Raw genomic sequence first — 7,736 nt, 5'->3', positions numbered from 1 at the left:
ATATATATATATATATATACACACATATCTATGGTCTACACTGGCTGCGGCATGACACGACAAATCCCCGACAGAAAACTGCTGCTGCTGATTTTTGAAAAATCTCTTACCCCACCTTTAAGTGCTTTACTCCAGTAAATGTCTCTGTTGACTTTTTTGTCTCTATATTTTGAAAAGGGAATGCATACTTTTACACCCCGATGCATTTCTCCAGAAGCTTTCGTCACATTTGCTACCGCAAACAGCACATAAGCAAAAAATAAGTCGAATCTTCGGATGAATTCGATTCTTTTGAATCTGTCAAACCGGTTCGCAAAGAGTCTGAATCGTTCATCTTTAGAATCACAAATCTGAATTTAAACCTCTAAAGATGCTGCTCGTGTAAGTTTTCATTTGTTATTGGTCTGAATTAATTTGATACGTTTTTTTGCTTAATAATTATGAGTGAAGTACTGATGAAGTTATGTTTCTAGAACTTGTAGTGTTTTGTTGTGTTTACATGAGTGCTGCAGTTGCTAAGGGGTTCCCAGCGTTTTTTTCCATTACTGTGTTGTTGCTAGGGTGTTCTGGCTGGTTAGGGTTTAGGGTCTTTGCTCTTCTATGTAGAAGTGGCTTCTAGCTGTTTAATTTGTAGTGTGTCATATTGTGTCAAAGAGCTACTGTGGTAGGACTAACATAGACTACAACACCCTATTGCCAGTGGTAGCCTATATATTTATAAAATTGACTTGTGGTTTTGATATTGTAGTATTTTTCACATGAAAAATATTGTAACTTGGGTCGATTTCTTTAAAGGTATCTTTATGATGATTGGACACTATATACAACCCTTGTTATACTGCACAGTATTCAGTAGCATTGAGCTTTCTGAACTGTGTTTTACCTCTGTGTGCATGCAGTACATGTCTGTCTCTACATCCAGGGCTGTAATCTCATTCACACTAACCTTCACAGATGCTGTTTGGATGTGTGGCAGAGCCTCACATCCAGCAGTGAATATTAGCCCATCTACCTCTGCCCCTGGGGTGTTAAAAACCTTGCGACTCCAAACACCTGCACTGACAGACATCATGGCTTTTCTGTCCACAAATACTCTAGAATAAATAAAAGTTGTATCACATTAATGTTTTGACCACCATGGGACAGACAATTTTCTTAACATATGTCAAAAAGATTACATTTAATTATTTTTGAGGATTTGCATTTTTAATAGGCCATGAATGTCAATTTTTGCACTATTTTTTTAAAAGAATATTATATACACTACCGTTCAAAAGTTTGGGATCAGAACGATTTTTCCTTTAAAATATAATTTATTTCTGTGATGCAAAGCTGTGCAAATGCCAAGAAACAACAGTTTCCAGCACTGATAATAAATCAGCATATTAGTATGATTTCTGAAGGATCATGTGACACTGAAGACTGGAGTAATGATGCTGAAAATTCAGCTGCGCATCACAGGAATATATTAGATTTTAATGTATATTAAAATAGAAAAACATTATTTTACATCATAATAATATTTCACAATATAATTTTTTCCCCTGTATTTTTGATCAAATAAATGCAGCCTTGATGAGCAGAAGAAACTCCTTTAAAAAAACATTACAAGTCTTTCTGATCCCAAACTTTTGAACGGTAGTGTGTGTATATATATATATACTTAAAAAAAATAGTGCCAAAATTGACATAAATGCTGTTACCTTGCTAAAGACATAATTATATAAATGATATCACACACACACACGTATAATATTCAAATTTGAATTTTTCCTATCAAATGTTTAAAATCATGTTATCAAAAGGCACCAGTTTCTTAGAATTATCGCTATGTATAGTGTCTCCATCAACATGCTGAGGCTATGATAAATAGAATTAAAGAAGCATTAAAGGAATAGTTAATTTGAGATTTTTGGGATAAAAACGCATCTCTCCAGCAGGTGGCAACGCAGGCTGTCTGATGGGCAGATAGCATGACTCCCTCAGGATTGGACCTCAGGTGAAAACACCTCACCGGGCTAAAGAGAGCGCGTCTGCTTCATCGCTCTGGTCCACCCTGTCATTTCAGATCTGTGCAGTGGTGAGAGGACAGACAAAAAAAAAAGGGGGGGGGGGGGGGGGGAGCTGAAAAGGGGGGGGATATGGTACTCAGATGGATGAGTGTATTATTTGTAGTGATTTTACTCGAGAATGGAGATGGTGAAAATAGGAAGGATTTAGTTGAGCTATAAATCACATACAGCTGTCTCTCACAAAAATGCCCATGGTGAACATTTGTCCATGAAAAGCAGTTGCTAATACATTTATTTCTGCAGTTAAACAATTTACATCTCCTTTCCATCACCTCAATGAAACAAGCCTGGGTTACACTTTACTTGAAGGGGTGTGCATAAGACTGACATGACACCTACATAATCATGACATGACACATGTCATGAATATGAAGGTTTTTTATGCATGTTTATGACAACTGTCATTAAGTGTCATTCGCTCAGTTATGTCATTTTTAATGCAAACCCAAGCCTGTATTTTCGTTAACACATGCTCACCTTTACATATATTATGATGTTGAAATTTGACTTCTTTTCATTTCTGACATATTTCACCAGCATGTGTGATGTTTGTTTGTGTCTCACTAAATAGCCAATCCCCACAGTGTCCATGTTATTTTCTCATTTATTAAAAATAGACATTGTGTTTTTTCCCCCTTCCGTTCTGTCTTTTTTTGTTAGCCTCTCCTTCCTTGGGAAATTAAAATGTGGATCAAAGGTCGACTCCGTAATCCAGGGGAAACTTGTAGGAAGTGTCACTTGGCAGGAGTTAATTAGGAGACCACCTCTGGGGTACAGTTACTAATACCACCCTGCAATGTAATAACAGGCAGGAAATTCATTTGTACTCTCTTCCTGTCACAGATTCCCAACAAGAGCGAAAGAGCTGTCTTTGACTGTCTCTGTGGTGGCATGGGGTACCATGGGTACCAAAAGTACCACGGTTTGTTTGATTTTGCTAAAGAGCATATTGAGATGGCAGAAGGTACTTTATGTCAAGTTCTTTTTGGGAGATTGACGAGTACAGAGAGGGGGATACAGTCTAAAACGCATGAATGGAGATTGACTTGAACAAATCAATGACCTCTTCCATTGTTTTCCAACAGGATAACTGAGTTTAAACTCCAGATTGTTCAAGTCAACATTAAATCAAAATTGGCATTATTTACTTCAAAAAGATGCATCCATCTTGAAGAAGAGATGTTTCTGATGGTAGTAGAAGGTGCTTCTAGCTAAGAAACATTTCAAATTAATACATTAAAACAGAAAATGGTTTTGGCAGTATGAAATGAGTCAAAACTGTTATTAAGAACGGCAAAACAAGAACTCTGTACTCTGGAACATAATGAAATGTTTCTATCCATGGGGAAATGTCTTATTCATTTAGCTTTTACAGTTCTAAGACACAGCCAAATTAAAAGAATATTCTGGATCAGTACAAGTTAAGCTCAATCAACAGCACTTGTGGCCTAATGTTGATTACCAAGAATAAATTAACTCGCATGTGTTTCTCCTTTTATTAAAAAGCAAACATCTAAGCTACAGTTAAGGCAGTTAAAAAATGTATGGTAATTATTATTTTTTCAATTCCATTCATGTTTATTTGTATAGCACTTTTCACGATATACATCATTGCAAAGCAGCTTTACAGAAAATGAAAGTTTCTACAAATGTATCATAAAAAATGTCAGGTATTACGGGATGGCATATTGCTGCCTCTATATATTACAACTCTATTTTACACTGAAATGACATATAATGTAATATTAATGATGCCAAACCATTTAAAATGTTTCACTGTATATGGTAAGGTAACCAATTAACAGGTTTTTACTGTAGTATTTTTACAGTTGCCACGACAACACAACATTGTATACTGTAAAATTGAATAATGACTATAAAAATGACAAGAACAACTTTACATTTCAAATAATACTCAAGTTTGGCACACAAATGAATGTGCTTTTTTAAAATTATAAGCTTCAAATCCCTCCCCCCCCCACTTTTTTTTATTTAAAGAAAAGGAGTCAAAGCAATTTTGATTTCTCTTTTCATGTGGTCTCATCTCTTTTCTCTCAGATTTACAGCACCTGTATTTAACCTTATGTGTAAGTTTGTTTATAGGTCACAGTTACAGTTCTTTGAGGGCTCTCCATTAACGTTAGAACTGCCTTCCTGCCTATGTGCATGAATGTGTGTGTATGAGTTTTCGTTGATCCCATGTATGTGTGTTTATGTGGTCTGAATGCATTCCCATCACTGCCTCTGAGTGGGTCTGGCGTATGACACATTTCTCATCTGCTCCTGCTTGTCTGCCCCCTCTACTGCAGTCCAGGGAGTGACCGGCTCTCTGGTAAATAAGCAACTCTCGTCTGCGTGACCTTTCTGAGTCCATCCAGTGTGGAGCAAGGAGAACAGAGCAGATAAATGGAGAGAGACAGAGTCAAGCCAGCACTACGGTGACACCGCTAAGAGGACAGGACAGAGGGGACACTGGCACAACAATTGAGAGAAAGAGAGAGAGAGAGACAGAGTGCACTCAGAACAAGAAAGAGGGAAAGGGAGGGTCTCTCTCATAATATCTCCCTCCCTCGCTGTGTCTAGTCTATCTGAAATACGATACTAATTACATTTATTGCCTCCACAAACTCCATCTGAAATTAGAGAGCAGGGAAAGGGGAGGGAGGGTGACTGAGGAAGATCACGGAAGAAGAGAGCGAAGGAGGAAGAAAGGTCAACAGGACCGGGTCTAAAATAGAAGACGGGGCTTCCATTAAAAAGGCATAAAACAAAATCCATACTTATAAAACACTGTAATTAAAACACTGTGACTCCTGGAGTCCTGACAAAACAAGGTCAACACACACCTTTTGAGAAATAGACTAACCCATTCAAGGTCGTGCCTTTCTTTCATTTTTTCTCTCCCAAACGTTCCTCTCTTCTGGTTCAGTTAAAAGATGATTCATATGCTTTTCCCACAAGGAGGAGAAAAGGAAAAAAAAAAAATCATATGCCCGAGACAAGTAAGAAGACATAAAGTCCCAAAGTTTAAGCTTTTGTTTGGTCAAGCTTTTGTTAGCAGATAAAGGCTGGAATGAAACTTGTCTCGCCTAGTCTCTTCTCTTTAGTTCTGTTCTCTTCCTCCTTAGTCTTCTAGCCTCGTCCCATCCCTTTCTTTCATTTTGGATAGTTTCTTTTATTCCTCATCTCTTTATGTCTATATTGTCCTCTTTCTTGTCTCTTCTTTTTCTCGTCTTGATTTTCCTTTGTATCGTCCCTTCCATCATCTCTTTCTCGGCATCTTCTCGTCTTGTCTCATTACATCTCTCTCCCTTCCCTTTCTCCTTTCTCATCTTTGAAATGTTACCTTCCCTTTCTTTTCTTTTTTTCTCTTCATCTTCTCCGCTGTCTTCTCTTCTTGTCTTGTCCCATCCCTGTCTCATTTTGTCAAGTTTCTTTCGATCTCTTCTCTTCCTTATCTCTTTTTTTTCTCATCTCTTCTGATCTTCCATTTCATGTTATCCCTTCCATCATCTTTCTCTGCATCTTCTCATCTTGTCTCGTCCTGTTATCTCATTACATGTTTTTAATTTCCTTTCTCCTGTTCTCTCTTGTTGTCTCCTCACTTCAGCATTTTCTCTTCCCTTTGTTGTCTCGTCTCATCTTTTCTCTTTGCTTCTCTTTAACTCTTCCTTATCTCATCATCTAATCTTGTCAAGTCTCGTTCCCTTCATTTCATTGCATCCTACCTTTTCTCTTCCTGATTACACGTATCTTTTCCATCATCTCTTCCTCTGCATCTTCTCATCTTGTCTCGTCCTGTCATCTCATTTCGTCTCTTCCTTTTTTCTCTGTCTCTTGACATCCCTTCTCTTCAGCATTTTCCGTTATACATATCATGTCATCTCTTCTCTTTGCTTCTCTATATCTTTTCTTCTGTCTTGTCTTGTCTTGTCCCATTCCTTCACCTTTTGTCTCATCTTTACCCTTCCTCAACAAGTTTTGTTCATGCTCTTCTGTTCCTCATCTCCTTTTTCTCATTCTCATCTTCTGATCTTACCTTTGTATTCTATCTTTCTTTCTTTCCATCATCTCTTCCTCTGCATCTTCTCATCATCTCTTACCCTTTCATCTCATTTGGTCTCTTTCTTTCTCTTCTTCATCTTCTCTTCATCTCTTCCTTTGTCTTCTCTTGTCCCATTCCTTTGTCTGATTCTCTCTTCCTCGTCTCGTTTTGTCTATGCTCTTCTCTTCCTAAACTCTTCTGTTTCTCATCTCTTCTGATCTTCCCTTTGCAGCATCCTATCTGTTCTCTCTTCCACTGCTTCTTTTCATTTCGTCTCTCCCTCATCTCTGCTCTTCGTCATTTTCCTGTCCTCCCTCGTCTGGTTTTGTCTCTTCCTCTTCTCTGTAAAGCTCTTATCTGCTTTTTAAATATATAACTCGCCAGGAAATTAGTCCTTCATTTTATGGTCTTTGAAATATGACTTCACAGAATATTAACTGAGCTTGATTTACACAGATACAGCTAGCATGATTATTCATATGACTTTATTTGGTGTGAGGCCTAACCTTTTGGGATCGCCTGTTGAAGGTCACTTTTGATCAAATTACCGTGGACCCTCACTGAGTGTGTGTGTGTTAAATAAAAAAGCACTGTCCCTCATGTGGTCGGAATACCAAGCAACGTGTGTCACGTTAAGATGCATCCTGCATCTCTCCAACCTCCTCTAATGACCTAGCTTCTCTCTCCTCCTCTCCTGTTGCACCAGAAGGATGATTAACTGAGTGTGTGTGCTCTAAGAGGCTCATTTACCCTCTTAGAGTAAATGAGCAAAGTCATGAGAAGCCTATAGTTTGATTGAAGGATTTTTGTATAAAATGTGCAAGATGAGGCCTTGAGCCATGGTACCTTGCCCTAAATGTCCCTTAAGAGCAAAAAATCCTTTGCAGAACTTCAAAAAACGTAGCGATCTTGTAACTTTGGTTAGGTTACTTCAGTAAAAGATGCCTGAGGCCTTCCATGTTGGGTTCCTGCTTGCTTTTATGTCAGGTGAAACATTTATTTAGCCTTGTAGCATTTTAGCGCTACCTATTCTGTCAAGAGTGAAAGGAGCCATTAACATAACATCTGTCTCAGACTTTGAGTTTTTAAGAGCCGCTTATTCTCTAAAATTCTTACAGGCTCTGTTTGGAATGGAATATAACGTACTGCTTACAGAATAATGCAGAGTTTGTACTGTTGTATGTACTGTTGCTTACAAATAGTCAGTGTTGGGCAGTAACGCGTTACTGTAATTAGATTACTTTTTTAGTAACGGAGTAATTTAACGCGTTATAATTTTCTAAATAGTAATTAGAGTTATGATAGAGATAATGCAGTGTTTTATAATCTAGAGATTGTAAAAAGGATGTAGCACACGCACTGTCGAGTCAAGTGCCAGTGGATTAGAGACCTGCTCTCCCGCGAGACCCGACGCGACAGAGTGCGGCGCGGGACAAGACTTGATAGGCGAGTGCAGACTCGTGTGTGTATGCGGGAGAATAAAATAAAATAAAATACAATTATGGGACTCCCGCAAAATAGAAATATCTAAACATGAACTAATATAAAATATAAACGATTAACAGGTGCAAGTGTATGCAGAGTTTCTATTTAGGCTATAACACATGTTTGCAGCGTTG

The sequence above is a fragment of the Sinocyclocheilus grahami genome, unplaced genomic scaffold (genome assembly GCF_001515645.1).
Source record: "Sinocyclocheilus grahami isolate Dianchi unplaced genomic scaffold, SAMN03320097.WGS_v1.1 scaffold1185.1, whole genome shotgun sequence".
Taxonomy (NCBI): Eukaryota; Metazoa; Chordata; class Actinopteri; order Cypriniformes; family Cyprinidae; genus Sinocyclocheilus; species Sinocyclocheilus grahami.
This window is presented reverse-complemented; position numbering follows the sequence as displayed.